At 36.9% G+C, this 16,368-nt stretch overlaps 1 long non-coding RNA gene across 1 annotated transcript; it reads right to left on the reverse strand.

The window, feature by feature from the left end:
* Positions 1–2,289: 2,289 nt before the first annotated feature.
* LOC105980480 lies at positions 2,290–4,924 on the reverse strand. The gene is made up of 3 exons (XR_001174748.1): positions 4,772–4,924; positions 2,581–2,849; positions 2,290–2,370 (listed from the first exon to the last, which is right to left on the reverse strand). It is a non-coding gene; the product is annotated as an uncharacterized LOC105980480 (long non-coding RNA).
* Between the last annotated feature and the right edge of the window lie 11,444 nt (positions 4,925–16,368).

Raw genomic sequence — 16,368 nt, forward strand, 5'->3', positions numbered from 1 at the left:
ATATGTCTCCCCAAATGGCTATATTATTTTTGCTTTCCCACCTTTTATTGCTTCACATTCTTGACAGCTCATGATATACAATATTAGCATTGCTTTGAATTGTGCCATTGTAATGGAGTGTCATGGTACCTAATTGTTTTTATTTACATTTCCCTGATGCCACAAAATGCAAAAACATTTTTCTATATTTGTCTCCATCTGTATATGCAAAAGTAATCCTTTTTGCCTAAATTGCTCACCTGTCAGTCACATTTTGATTCAAATTATAGAATGTCTATTATAGAATGTCTGTGCTTAGATGGATTAAACAATTGGAAGACTTATTTTTACATTTAAGAAGTCCTAAGGAAGACTGCCTACAGAGATGAAAATTTTCAAGTGTACAATGACACTGTGAGAAGCCATGTTGTGTTTATTTTGAAGACTGCTTAGGCCTATGTTTTTTAATTTATCTTTTGCCAACTCCTTCTTGAAGAAACGATCATTGTAAAAGTTTTAGGTGGCATATTCTGACACATTAATACCTAGCAAATGAGACTTTTCTTCATTTCTTGTGGGTCCCTTTTATAAAGCTGGCGAGGATAACTTGCCCCAAATTAGTCACATCATTGCACCTGTGACTTACTAACAGCTACGGTCACTGGGAGACAGAATGTGATCAGCAGGTTAAGATAAGATGATCAATTAAGCTGCTGGCTTCTGCAGTTCTGTTTTGAAAGAGGAAAACGAGGGGGATGAAGCCTGAGTTGCACTTTACAATGGATGATTTATTAAACATATGGTTCATAAGGACAAGAAAGATATGAAGTGTATGTACCAATAATTGAATATTGAGGACACCTTGAAGGTAAAATGTCTTCTAACAGAACAAAAGGTTCAAAGACCTGGTTGATCTTCACAATTCTCAAACTCACCCTCTTTCCACCCCAAATAATTAGGAAAGGGTGTGCTCATCTGTACTGAAGAATCAAACACTTGGCTTTAGACCAAGAAAAGAAAGCTGATATTGTATCATCTGCAATTACATCAGTTACAACCAACCTGTGTGTTTCCATTTCCTCTTATTCTTTAATGGCTCATTGTTACAAATGTTAAAAATCTTAGGTAATCTGGGGGACATTTTTGACACATATATAGTTCCTTAAGGCAAAACTAAAGATGAGTAAAAACATCGATTAGATGTGTTTTACCAATAAAAAAAAAAAGTGGGGCCGGGCGCTGGTGGCTCACGCCTGTAATCCTAGCTACTCAGGAGGCTGAGATCTGAGGATGGCGGTTCAAAGCCAGCCCGGGCAGGAGAGACCGTGAGACTCCTATCTCCAATAAACCACCAGAAAACCGGAAGTGGCGCTGTAGCTCAGGTGGTAGAGCGCTCGCCTTGAGCTGAAGAGCTGAGGGACAGCGCCCAGGCCCGGAGTTCAAGTCCCACGACCAACAACAACAACAAAAAAAGTGGATCGAACACAAACCTGTTCAAATGACTTTTGCTTAAAGGATAGGACGTCAGAAGTGTGCAGCTGGCCATTTCTGTGGATAATTGAGATCATCCCTTGTGAATGGGGGGCGGGGTGTAGGAGGAGGAGTGGGGAGCATTTGAATCCCAGACTCCCCGAGAAAAAAAAAGGGGGAGTTAAAGGCAATTTTGAAAGGCTCTTCCTACAAATGGTGTTTCACCTAAATCCTATCTAAGCTTTAACAGTCAACATGAATTTCATTTTGCTTCTTGAGCATGACTGCATCCTGATAAGTTCCCCCTTGCTTCTGCTCCCGGCTCTCTGCTGTCCTTTGCAGTACTCAGCATGAATGGCATATCGTTTCTCCATCAAACTTTCCCTTTTCAAAGTGGAATAGCTATCTCGCAAAGCTAGGTGAGCACAAATAGAAGTCTACAGACTTTCTCCTTCCTAGTTATTTTTAGTAAAATAGTGCAAAAGAGATATCCCAAGGGCCTGCCATCTGTATTTCAATGGCTGCTGAACGCTTTGGTTTGGATCTGGAATGCAACTTCTGGGGAAAGTAACGCGATCAAGAGGGCTTCCGAGTTCATCAATGGGCAGGTCCATTGGCAGCTTTACTAATTTTCTTTTTGTTTGTTATTGGGAGCTAGGAAAGTGAGGAGATTGGATATAGTTGAAGGCAGTAAATTCTTAGGAGTCTTTCTCTCTCTCCTCCTCCTCCCCCTCTCCCCTTCCCCCTCTCCCCCTCCTCCTCCATCTTCTGTCTCTCTCTTCTTCTTCCTCTGTAGTCTACCATGGAGTGAGCACAAGCAAGTGCTCCACCTCCATGATGTCCCGCCTCACCATGCACAATGGAGTCAGGTGACCACAGGCTGATACTTCTGAACTCATGTGTCTTGAACCAAGACTTAACCTTTCCTCTTTTATTTAATTTTATTTTTTTGGGGGTCCGATCATGGGACCTGAACTCTGGGCCTGGGCGCTGTCCCTCAGCTCTTCAGCTCAAGGCTAGAGCTCTACCACTTGAGCCACAGCGCCACTTCCGGCTTTTTTCTTATGTGGTGCTGAGGAATCGAACCCAGGGCCTTGAGCATGCAAGGCAAGTACTCTACCACTGAGCCACCTTCCCTCTTTTAAATTGTTGTCCACAGGTATTCTTGTCACTGCAAAGAATGCTGACCAGCAGAGTCCAGTGGCATATTCCTTGTGAGGCGCACTCCTCAGCAAAGGCAACTTGGAGAGCACTCACATCTGTCTTTAACACCTTGAGCTAGGACTCCCACCCTAGAAGACAGCCGCGCAGCAGTCAACCACTCATTCCCTCCATCTCCGTATCCCGGATATTGGATGAGGTAAGTGACCAACTGAAGGGAGAGCTCCATCATTGCAGCACTGGAAGAGAGAAGGAAGGGCAATATTCTTAAAATACAGAACCTGGTTATCTGCTTAAACACAGCCAGCCCTTCTTGCGGAGCAAAAAATAGATCTAGACAGATTTTCTGTTTAATTCTTTTGAGTTTAAAAATTGAACGTGAAGGGTAGGGGGGAGTGTAGTTGTGGAGATGGGAAGGAAAGGATGGTAAAACAAAGGAGGAGGCAACAATGCTTGATAAGAAATGTACTCATTACCTTGCTCGTGTAATTGTAACCCCTCTGTACAGTATTTTCACACAAAAAAAAACATTTTAAAAAATTTGAGCATCCAGGAAAATTCATTTCTCTTGTTTCTTAAAAGGGGAAGGACAAAAAAAATTATTGACCTGTATTCTTGTGATGAAAATTTTATTTTTAAATTGAAAATTAAGTCTTCTCAAATGTTTGTGTGTGTGTGTGTGCAATAAAAGCTTCACCAAACAAGATTTCTTTTTCTCTAAACTATGAAGGTACTTAAAACCTTAGAAAAAATTTTAAAATGCAATGGAAAAACTTATCTTATTCTGCAACAAAAAAAAGGTGAGGAAACATTTCTTTCCTTAAACAGTCCCCAAAACCAATTGTGGGGAAAAGATAAATTGTTGTTCTGGATCATTTACATAGAAATCATCAAGTTTCTCTATAATAAAAGGCACTGTGGGGAAAAAAATCTAATTTTTTAGTCAAGATTAAGTTATAGGAAGCCAGACACTGTTAGCTCATACCTGTGATCCTAACACTTCAGGAGGCTGAGCACTGAGGTTTGAGACCAGCTCAGGCAGGAAAATCCATGAGAGTCTATTATCTTATATAAATTACAACAATAAAAACAAAAGGGTAGGTAAGTTCATATTAAATAGTTTTTTTTAATGTGAGAATACCGTACAAGAATACCGTACAATTGTAACAAGGAGTTACAATTACATGGGCAAGATAACAAGTACATTTTTTATCAAGCATTGTTGCCTCCTCTTTGTTACCCCTTCCCATCCCTTCCCATACTCCCCCCTACCCCTACCCGATCCTCCCCCACCCCCCACCAAAGTTGTAAAGTTCATTTTTCAACATAACAACTTGTACATCTCATTGTTGCAGTGTGTCCACCTGTATCCCTAGTTAAACGATTTATTTTTTCCCTTCCCCTCCACAAACTATACAAACATCAAATACAGTGAAAGCATGGGTTATACCGTGGGGGAAGGACATACAAAGCAACAAAGAAATCGTCTTATAAATGTGTTAGAAACAATAGCATGAAAGGAAAAAAAATTGAATACTTACCTTGGGGTTCATTCCCCTAACATCAACTTATCTGACCTTTTCAGCTTGACTCAGACATATACTAGTTATTGCAAATAAGGGAAACCGTGGGACCTATGTTTCTTTGGGCCTGGCTTACTTCACTCTAAATAGTTTTAAGAGACCTGAAACTGTTTTGTGCACATATTTTCGGAAAAGTACAAGAGTACTATGCCAATTCACAATGTTCCTCCCCCAGTTTTGCATCTTTAAAGGATATCGTACATTTATTCTTATTACAAAATCAAATTATATTATTACCTTCTGATACAATACCATGGTGGATTATCTCAGAAGATGTGCTGGTGACTCACACCTGTAATCTTAGTTTCTCAGGAGGCTGTGATCTAAGTGTCAAAGTTTAAAACCAGCTCAGGCAGGGAAGTCCATGAGACTCATCTCCAATTAACTACCAAAGAGCCAGAAGTGAAGCTGTGGTTCAAGTAATAGAATGCTAGCTTTGAATGAAAAAGCTCAGGACCAAGGCCCTGAGTTCAAGTCCCAGAACTCATAACAATAAATACATACATAAATAAAATATTTTAAAAATAAAAAAGTGAAAAGAACCATGACAACATTGTATGCTCAGTATGCTGAGTTACCTGGTGATGACAAAATGTAGAAATTATCAGTGGTTGAGGCACTACTATATAAATCTTGCCCTCTGGTTCACTTTCAGCAGGAGTCATGCAAGATACTTCCTTGGAATTATTTTGTGATTTCAAACTGGCCATCTACCATTGTGGAACTACTGAACCAGTTGGCTAAACACTGATGGGGGAAAAGAGAGGAAAAATTAGTTCCAAATGAGACAACAAGGAGTGAGAGAATATTGCTTTTCTCATAAGCAACTCCTTTATATGGTGCTTAAATAGTTGTTTTTAAATTGCCATAATATTGTTAATTGTGCTGTAAGCAGTATTTTATATCTCACCCTGTTTTTCCTGTTTAGTAAAGCTATTTCAATGATTTGTTAGCTCATTTTTCTATTAAATATTTTAACAAGAGTGGTTTCTTGACATCAGGGCGTCAGTCAGATGTAATGGAATTCTGCTAACAAGCCTCATAAAACTAGAGGAAACATAATAAATCAGACTTATATATTTCATACATAATATGTTGAAATTTGCAATAATTAAGTATCTACCATGCCACAGTTGCGTGGGTGAAACATTTAGAACTTGAATCACAGGGAAAAAAATTGCCACTTATTTTCAGAGGTGATTTTTTTTCTCTCTTTAATTAAGTCATCTGGTCTTTGGTGGCACACTGGCCATACTAATGTAGAACTAAAGAATATATTCCTAAGGGTAGCTGTTGGAATTGTGACAAGTTTCTCTATTTATTTGGAAAGTTGACTAAATAAACAGAAGCAATGTGAAGGAGTTTAGTCATGGCTAGTCAGGACATTTCAACAGTGCTACTACCATTGAGCCTTGGTGAAGAGATTGTATGGGAAATTCTATGAATTATTAATAGCTCTTTGAGCCAAAAATGTGACTGACACTTTTGCCTTAGGGACAGAAGTGTAAACAAGCAAAAAAAATGACTGTAAGTGGTTATTTCTTTGCTTTTTCCAACAAATACTTTCTCTAATCCATGATTTTGAGCTCTGGACACAAAACTTGATACTGATTTTTCCACAAGGTCACCTATAGCTAAAGAAAAACACACCGTATTATAGCATATAATGTATAGTGATTGCTTTAACACTGAAGAAGATAAGGAGTGGGAAGGGGCGGAAGGGAATTTTAAAGGAAGTGGCAGTAGTCTGGTTCTTGATTTGAAGCATAGCTTATTCCATTTCGTATGTGTATTATATTCTATACTTTTTAAATGAGGATGCATGTGTTTATTTTGCTTGTTTTTATTGAAGAAGGAGAAACAAACACTTAATGGCTGGAATATTTTTCTTTTATAAGGAAAGAGTCATTCTCCTGAGCCATTTTCCATCTCCTCAGAGGGAATTTTAAATGCTCATTGGAATCTGTAATTTAGAATGTATATTTTCCTCAACTGTTTTTAGCCCTTTCGGTTACAAATAAACGTTATGAAAATCTAAGTTGCATGGTAGCCATCAGATTTAAAATGCATAGTATAAATGTAAATAATAATTGTTCAACAACAATTATAGAATTTCCTCTATTTCTGATTCTATTTTGAATTTCTAATATTGTCTGTGGACCATTACATTCTCACTTGAGAGAGTATTTGTGACTAATGGAAAGAAAGATTATAAATTACATGATAAGTTTTCTGTTCCAATATAAACTGAACTTTGTCAGCCATGGACAAGCCTCAAGAATGAAGAGTTGAACTGTCAATCAAAGCAGTCAACTGAAACTTAACTTGTAGAAAGTTTAATCATATATTCTTTTAAATCTTACATCTTCAATGGTCTAGAAGACATTGGGTTGAAGGATATTCATTATTTTGGGTTTATTACCAAAAAGCATAACTCCACCCAATAGTGTGTGTGTGTGTGTGTGTGTGTGTGTGTGTGTGCAGGTACCAGAGTTTGAACTGGGGCCTGCGAGCTGTCTCTTAGCTTTTTCTTCAAAGCTGGTGTTCTTCCATTTGAGCCATGGGTCCACTTCTGGGGTTTGGTAGTTAAATGGATGTAGTAGTCTCACAGATTTTCCTGCTTTACTTGCCTTTGAACCACAGTCCTCATATCTCACCCTCCTAAGTAGGTAGGATTACAGGCATGAGCTCTGGCACCCAGCTTATACAAATACTTTGTAAGTAGATGTTAGCTTATTTTAGAGTCATCATTTTGATAAAATATGCCATACAATATATATTCAACTGTTACAATAATGTACTGGTTAAAAAGTGTGTCTCACAAAAAAACTAGGACATATAGACAGTCAAGAAGGTAGAATTATTAAGTAGAATATGAAGTAGGAACTAAATCCACAAAGAAAATAAAACCCCTGGCCCAGACCTTTTCCCATAGTGAATTTCCTTGCCCTATCTTGTCACAGATTCCTTATACATAAAGCCCAGGAATAGAATTACAAATGATGGTTTTCAAACTCTACTCTGAGAATATTTAGAATCCAAAAAAGTGACATAAGGTAAGCCATAGTAGGACAAGAGAAATTGAATGCATGAGAATCTCACAGTTACAGAAGAATAATTCAATGTTTTAAAAATAGTGTGTGTGTGTGTGTGTGTATATATATATATATATATATATATATATATATATATGGCTTCATATAGATGATACAAACTCTTGCTAGGGTAAAAGGACTCCTGTGGCTAATTTTTTTTTTTTATTTTTTTTTTGGTCAGCCGTGGGGCTTGAACTCTGGGCCTGGGCGCTGTCCCTCAGCTCTTCAGCTCAAGGCGAGCGCTCTACCACTTGAGCTACAGCACCACTTCCGGTTTTCTGGTGGTTTATTGGAGATAGGAGTCTCATGGTCTCTCCTGCCTGGGCTGGCTTTGAACTGCGATCCTCAGATCTCAGCCTCCTGAGTAGCTAGGATTACAGGCGTGAGCCACTAGCGCCGGGCAATTTTTTTTTAAATACTACTAAAATATTACTGACATAATCAGCCTGGTTTCTTTTGTTATGTTGTTGTTGTTGTTTTTTGGCCAGTCCTGGAGCTTGAACTCAAGGCCTGGGTATTGTCCCTGAGCTTCTTTTGCTCAAGGCTAGCATTTGAGCCATAGCTTCACTCCCACCTTTTTCTGTTTATGTAGTATCAAGGAATCAAACCCAGGTGTTCATGCATGCTAGGCAAGCACTCTTACTACTAAGCCACATTCCCTGCCCCTTTGATATGATTTTAAAGTGCAATTACATTATTCTTAAGACCTAACAATATTATTTTTACAAATTTTAAGCATATGTTAGATGTCTGATAGATTTGCAAAGCAGTGAGTAGGTTAGCTCATAGTTATATGAAGACTATATTATCTTCCCATATGAAATTTCATTGGTGATGTAAGAAATACAATTAAGTGTTTTGGTATCTTGAATCCAAAAGGCTTTCAAGTTTAACAAGATATAAATAGAAATCGTGCCTATTTCCTTACTTGCTATATGAGATAAACAGACTTCAAAAAGATTTTGTGACCAGAAATCAAGTTTATAATGTCAAAATCCTCCATACATTACTATAAACTACTGCTAGTTTATAATTTATTCTTGAGCTCCAATCTCTTCCTTTACACATGAGGATAGCAAAAGGGATCAACTCTGAGGTATCTTACAATTTTTGGACTTTAAATCTTGATAAAGATCTTAATAAAATCTTCCAAATGCTTTAAGTAAAAAGAAGGGGTATAATGCAATGTTCAACAGATTCACCATGCAGTATTTTGAACAAACTAATAATAATCTTAATATATTTAAAGACAAAAGTTCAAGGAGCTTCTGAATTGAGGAGGAAAAGATGCCTAGTAATTCTTTCAGCTCTTTTAAAGTCACACTCTTTTTTTAAAGTTACTTTTACTCAAAGTATCAGGAAGCTGATACAGACAGGGTATATATAATTTCATCATTTTAAGACTCTCTATTGAGTTGCAGCTCTTAAATGAAATGTGACTATTTGTAGGTTTAAACTAATAAAGATTGACTTAGAGTCAATCTTCCTAAAATATAGGCTGCAAAATTTAAAATATAATTGAAATAGAGTTATATTTTAAGGCTGTCAGGAATTTTGTAAATTCTGGAATCATAGTAAATAGAAATAGAAGCTTTGACAAACCCAAATCAAACATCTGAATAGCAAATACATTTGGAAGACCTTTAGAAAATGTGTCAGCAACAGAGACATGCAAGTGAAAGAGAGACAAAGAGATGGACAGAAAGAGGTTCACACTTCATGTTGTCTGAGTTTCATTATTCCTCACATTCCCATCTTATAGTTCTAAACATTTAAGAAAAGTCAGAGCAAATAGCAATTATGGTCGCATTCCATAAGGGCATCTCAACCTGCCTTCATGCTTTGTCCGGGTGATTTAGATGGCTACTTTTACATGAGCAAGAAATGATAGGTTTGCTTCTTCAGCTAGTTAGTTCAGAAGTACTGGGGTGGGTGGGAGAGGGGAAGGGTTAATGTCAAATTTTAAAAACATGCACTGTCTGTATCGTTGCCCCTTACCTAACATTTGTAAGGTTTTCACAGAGAACATTAGGTTTCCAGTAGGTCACTGTGTCCTACTAAAATGGAAAGAAAAAAATGTCAGTAAATAGAAAGATGTATGGTTAAATTTATTTTGAAATTGCTCTTATGTGCACATAATCTCTTTTCTTCAAGGAGCTCCTTAGCTGTCAGATGACAGTCATCTCCCAGATTGCTGCTCCTTCTAGACCTCAGGGAGCAGCCCTCTCTGGAGTTGGCATCTCCTTTTTGTCCCTTGCTTGCATTACCATACAAAGTAAATAATTCCATGACTGAATTTTAGCTTATCTTCCTAACGTCAAATTGCTTAATAGATCTGGGATGGAGAAGAAGTACTTTTTTATGTATTTAAAGAAGAGCATAGCTGGTGGAGCAATACAATCTGACATTGTGGTATCCTAAAGCTACAAGAATGTATTTTGTATTAATACCAAGCTAAAATTGCATTTATGATTTTTTAAAAAATTACAAATATAGCAACTCCACATATAAAAATAGCTATTTTTTGCCCAATCAAATGGCCATGGAACAATTGAATATCCATATGTCAGAGAAAAAGAGAAAGACAGAAGAAAGAGGGGAAAACAGAGGGAGAGAAGAAGGGAGGGGGGGGGAGAAGAGGAAGAGAACTTGATTTATCCCTTATACCATGAACAAAATAACCTCAAAATAGATCACAGACCTAAATGAAAGGGATGTCATTGATTAAGAAGCACTATATTCATAAACTGCTTTGCTAAATGGCAACTCCTTTGTACAACTACTTAAAGAGAATATTAAAAATGCAAAAAAGAGAGAAAAAATCAATACTATAACACTGAGCAACCATAGGAGAAAATTATTTCATTCATCTTGGATTAGGCCAGAGGCTATAATGAGGAACGAATTTTGCCCTCCTGGACTTTTGGAAACATCGGGCTATATTTTGAGTTGCTATGATGAAGAAAAGGTGCTGCTATTATTAAATGAGAAGAGGCCAGGGATTGCGTGAAATGTCCCACAAGTCATTAAACTGCCACTGACAACAAATAATCATTGGAGCCAAAAGTCAATAGTGTCAACTTTCAAGAGACGCTGAATGGGAACAATGTTTTTTTTCAATAAAACGCTAAAAGAAATCTCCATACAATCAAATAGAAGGGTAATTTGGACTTCATCAAATCTAAGTATGCTCTTCAAAACACACAATTAAGAGAATGAAAAAAAATTGACAGCACCAGGAAAAAAGCTTTCCAAAACACAGTGATGAAAAGATTTATAACCTAAATATACAGGATTGTCAAAACTTAATGAGTAAAGCCATAACCCAATAAAAAATGAATAAGTAGTAAGAACAGGCACTTCATAAAAGAAAATAGACATGGCAAACACTACTTTAAAAAATCTTCCATCAGTATTGCTTTTAGTTAAGGAAGAATGATTCCATAATGAGTGGTGCCTGTATACCTATTATAATGCTTAACATTTTAAAGACTGACCATCTCAAATTTTGACTAAGTCATGGAGAAACTGGAACTCTGATATGTTGTTTTGAGAAAGAAAAATGATGTGAGTACTAGAAAACCTGATGGGTAGATTATTTAAGTACTACATAGGCACCTACATTGACATATAAATACCAGGTATCAAACTCAGAGCCTAGAGCTTCATGCTCTGTAAGCACTCTACCCCTCTAACCCTACCCAATCATCTGGATTTTAGCTTGTTTGTTTGTTTGTTTGTTTTTCCGATAGAATCTTGAACTAGCGTGTCCCTAGCTGTGCTCAGATTGTGATCCTCTTGTTTGGCCTCTCTAGTATCTGGGATTACAAGTTTGCACCAACATGCTTAGCCTTTAAGCTAATATCTCTTAGTATTATACAAAGGAGAAGTCAAAGTATATTTTCACACAAAACTGTACTCAAATAATCCCTGCAGCTGTATCTGCAAACAATCAAACTGGGGAAAGGAATAAGCTGTGGTATGTCTACGTAATGGAACACCTCTCAAAAACAATAAGGAGCAAATAACTGATGCCCTGCATTGTGAGGGGAGGGGAGGTAATTACGCTGAGGATGGCGGAGAACAACAAGTGTGCATGTGCGGTAAGTATATCACTGTTGAATGACATGGAAACATCCAGAATGACAGCATTTAATTAATGGTTGTTGGGGATGGGCAAAGTTTGGGGAAGAGCATTAAGGAGACTAGGAGAACATTACTCAGGGTAATGCCTGATTTTCTACGATCACTGGGATACCTCCATCAGAGTGTGCGCATTTTAGAACTAATCAGCTTCTCCCCTTTAAATATGTGTGGTTTATTATATGTCAATTATACCTGTGAAATGACAAAACAGATTATCTCTCTCTACAAGCCCTAAGGACATCATCATTCTCAATTTATTTACAGCCTTGCAGAGTAACTCTCCTGTCATCTCAACTACTTGGGAAATAGAGATTAGGAGGATTGCTGTTGGAGGTGGGCACAGGCAAAAAAACAAATTCAAGACCCCATCATAACAAACAGGCTGGCTGTGGTGGTATGTGCATGTGAACTCAGCTACCTAGGTGATAATGGGAGGATGGAGGTCTGAGACAAGCCCAGTGCAAACAAATGCAAGACCTTATCCCTACAAAAATAACTGCATCAAAACAAGTTCTGGGGCCCTAGATCAACCGGTAAAAGCTGTAAACCCAAAGCAATAGGTTCAAATCGCAGTCCTACCAAAAATAAATATAACTAGATGGATTACTTTTTCATGTGAATGGATTAGGTCATTGTATGTGTTTGTATGTTTCATTTATGAAGTCCAGGATTGGTGTAAGACCTCAGAAAGATTTTAGTTTGAACAAGTGAATTCAAAATTTTATGTAAAAGAATATAAATCTTAGTTCCTAAGTCACATAAGGTGGAAAAACCCAGCTTTCTCTACACTAGGAAAATTGCCATTGAGTGTGTTTCCCATGGGGCCTCTCTCACACATCCACATTACTTTGGTGAGCACAATCCTGTTGTAATTGCTGGTACATCGCACGCCTGAATAAAGAAGCCATGGGTAGATACTGTGTAACAAACCAGAAGGACTATGGGTTTCATTCAAAATGATCCCCAAACCCTTGTGAGCAAGGTCTATCAACACCATCTGCTCCACAAAGCAAGAGGCTGAGATCATTGCCGCTCCTCTCTCCTATGACAGCAGAAGGTAAGAGGTACTGCACGGTTTGGGGAGCTCATGCTTGTGTTTCAGGTTGATGACTTTTCTGTTGACAATAAGTACTGCTGTGTGAACTTCCAACTGACTAATAGCTGATGCTGTTGGAGACTTGAAACAGTTTTAGGAGCAATGCAGAACAAAGAGCAGAATTTCCTCCTCACCCTGCCTTTCTTTACCAGCTTTCTACACACAAACTACTCAAGCAGGTGTCTTTACCATTCTGTAATGTGACTACTTAGGCATACAATGCTAGCCCCAACCACATCTTTACCCCGTGACCATGGACGGCTATGTAAGTAAATATTATTTCATGGGATGGTTCCCGCTTGTATTTTGAGCTGGAAGAAATTAAGCTTTTTTTTAGGGAGATGGGAAGGGATGGGAATGGAAAACAAAAGAGGAGGCAACAATGCTTGATCAGAAATGTACTCATTACCCTGCCCATGTAATTGTAAACCCCTCTGTATGGTATTTTGACAATAAAAAATTAATATATATATATATATATCTTTAAAAAAGAAATTAAGCTTTTCTCCAGGTACAATGATGTCACATCTTTAAAATACTCAAATGCAATTATGCAGCAATGAATCATTTAAATCAATAGTTTTTTTTTAAATGACAACTAAATTGTGAGATGAGAAGAGGAAAGAGAGTGGTTGTCCAAGCCTGATTTACAGAAGAAGTATTAACATTTGGCAAGATACTCAAGTTTATGAAACTCTAGTTTCTGTATCTTTAATATCAGAGATAAAAGGAAAGGAAAGGAAAGGCCAAAACTATTGCAAATTAAAAAGAAATGTTACTTGCCTCTGTTTTAAGAAAGAGTTGATTGACTACTGCTCTATGCAGAAACACAAACTTCTATATAATATTTTATGAATACAGTACAAATTCATCATTCCTTCCTTTTGTTCTGCTTATTGTGGAATGGAATTAGATCTTGGAGCACGCAAAAAGCCAAGAGGAAGCATGTTTGCCAAGTCTTGGTGGGCATAAAGAGAGGTGGCACTCAGCCACTTGGCTCTTTCCTGTAAAAAGATGGAAAGTACCCATTGATGTCAGGGTCAAAAGTTAGAATTAACTGTTACCATGCTAGTGAGTATGTATGTATAGAAAATAAACTCACTTTACTAACATATATTGGTCATACTGACTCGCTTTGATGACAAGTTGAAGGTAAATAGAATTTTATTAGAATAAATGATCTTGAGTAATGAATTATTTCTGAAAAACCTCCACTATGAGAGAGAAGAAATTTTGTTTTGTGTGGTATTGGGGAATTAAACCAGCTTCCTGATTTCTAAACAGTGCTCTGCCACTTGAACTACACCCCAGTCCTTTCCAAATTTTGTTGCTTGAGATTGGATCTTAATAACTTTGTCTCTCTGACTTAGAATTCATGATTGTCCTACCACTTCCAAATAGGAAAAGAATTTCAATATCTATATCCTGTATATATGTAGCTAATTTACACATATATCATATATTTATTTCAAAATTAGCTAAAGTTCTTCACCTTCATATACAATTTATCATAACTTCCATATGTCCTAATATACCAAGTAGATGCCTGTTATCATAGATAGCATTAAACATATGTGTGCATATACATACATATATATATCTATGTGTAATGTACAGGCATGTGTATATCTAATGTATCACAAGTAGACACACATTTATAATGAAGCTCATTTTATAAGTTAATAACAATAGATACTAATAACCACACTAAATAGCAAAATAGGATAGTTATAACAATAAGCCATAAGACAAGTTATAGGAATGTGGTTATCTCCCCAAATAATTTACTCCCTTTACCACATTTTTAGACTGTAGTTAATGGCATATAACTAAATACATAGAAAAACATACAGAGAATGAGTCATTGCTGTACATTATAGAAACCTACCACTTATTAGGTATGACATCTACAATGAGTTCCTTACCTTTCCCTCAGATTTTAAATAATAATAACAATATTAACCATAACTTATTTTGAAGGATTTAAAAAACAATTCGTTATATCAATTCTACAATAACAATCAGAAGTTAAAAAATAAATAAAACTGGTATGTCTCAATTCAAAAAAGAAAAAGAAAAGATACAGCACAATTAGAATAGTTCCCAAGCAACTGTGTTTTCAAGGATGTTAGCCAATAGCTTCACAGGTGCCCAGGAGTGGTAATTATGGGAAAATAATTGTGCAATTAGGCTAATATGCCCTTTTGTTTTTCAGAACTTAGAATTAAACATGACAAGCCAGTGACAGTGAAGCAGTCTGAGAGCTGTAGATTTGATAATGATTATTATTTGGAGACAATCTCAGTATAAATCGACAGAGGATAAGAAAACATATAAACCACCAGTGTCCAATCATTCTGTGTACACGTGTAAGGGACAGGCTTAGAAAATCCTAAAAATACAGATTATAAGTAGCAAAGCATGGCTCATGTTACAAACAGGAAGTTTTACAGTCAATAGGAAGAAACTATCTATTTCATTTAAAGAATGAAGATTTCAGAAGACAATTATTTAATTTAATATCTAAACATGGCCTTTGCTGGTCATTCTAGTCTTTAAGAGCCTAGAATGTTAACTCTCTTGAAGTGATCAGAAGAGATTCTAGATAGTTAAATGCAAAAAGAGTTAAATTTCAGAAGATGCCATTAAAGACATATGAATACTTCCAAAGAAAGAAGAACTTAGATAATATCATAACCAATAGCATGTTTATTTTATTTATTTTACCAGTTCAGCATTATCCAATTTTATTTCATGGAGATTAGATAAAATCTGGGTTAGGCAGGAAGAGGAAATGATAAGGTTAATTTAGGAAAGCATTTTGTTCAAGAAAATTGACACATAAAGCTCACACATCGAATCTGTGCCAGATGAATGTCATTTGTGTCTTAGCACGCCATAGCTTTCCACATAGTTGATGATATTTTTGTTTCCTTTGTTTATCAATTTGTCCTGAGGATAGTAAATGCATTCTGCAAGCTGTGTCTAGGTTTTCTTTTTGAAGCTATGCCCCAACCAGTTTAAGAAATTGAATTTACATTACTTTGAAAAAAAAGATAACCTTAGCTCTATATAATGTGCTGAGCATATTATTTCAAATGCATATTTTACTTATTTGGCATATTTTACTTATTTTCTTTAATTGTGAAATGGCGTGCTCCTGGGTCTGTGAGATGCTCTCAAAAATACAAGATAACGAGTCCTGCAAGAGTCATTTGAGGGGTTGCATTCCACTGTGTCGGACTGAATGTGTCCAGGACCATTTCCTTCCTAGCTGGGGTGCCATTTAGATGCCTAACTACGGATATAGTTTTTTGTGGTTGTTGTTGTTTAATCACAAAGAAGACATTTGGCCTCTCCTCTACTGCTTCATATTGAGTTGGCACTGAGAGCCATTTTTACATTGTCAGAAACAAATAAAATTTCAAGTTCTGAAGTTGAGCCTTAAAAATAAAAATACGGGAAGTGGCCCTGTGGCTCAAGTGATAGAGCACTTGCCTTGAGCTGAAGAGCTCAGGGACAGTGCCCAGGCTCAGAGTTCAAGCCCCACAACCAACACCTCTCCCCCCAAAAAAGGAATCAATGAAAAATAAAAATAGAGAGGCAAACAAAACTCCCTTTTTGTTCTTTCACCAAACCTATATGGAAGAAGAAAGCACATTCCTTCTGACTCTAATTAAGCTCTCATGCATCTCTGGCCTCCACTGAGCCTGACAAGCTGGGCTCTTGGATAAAATGAGATTAGTATTGGAAGGATTTGGAAACTGTAAAGCACCTGACAATTCTAAGACAAACACATGAATGTAAATATGAATTCTTCCATCAATGGCATGAAATC

Source organism: Dipodomys ordii, unplaced genomic scaffold (assembly GCF_000151885.1).
Source record: "Dipodomys ordii isolate 6190 unplaced genomic scaffold, Dord_2.0 Scaffold9, whole genome shotgun sequence".
In the NCBI taxonomy this organism is placed as follows: domain Eukaryota; kingdom Metazoa; phylum Chordata; class Mammalia; order Rodentia; family Heteromyidae; genus Dipodomys; species Dipodomys ordii.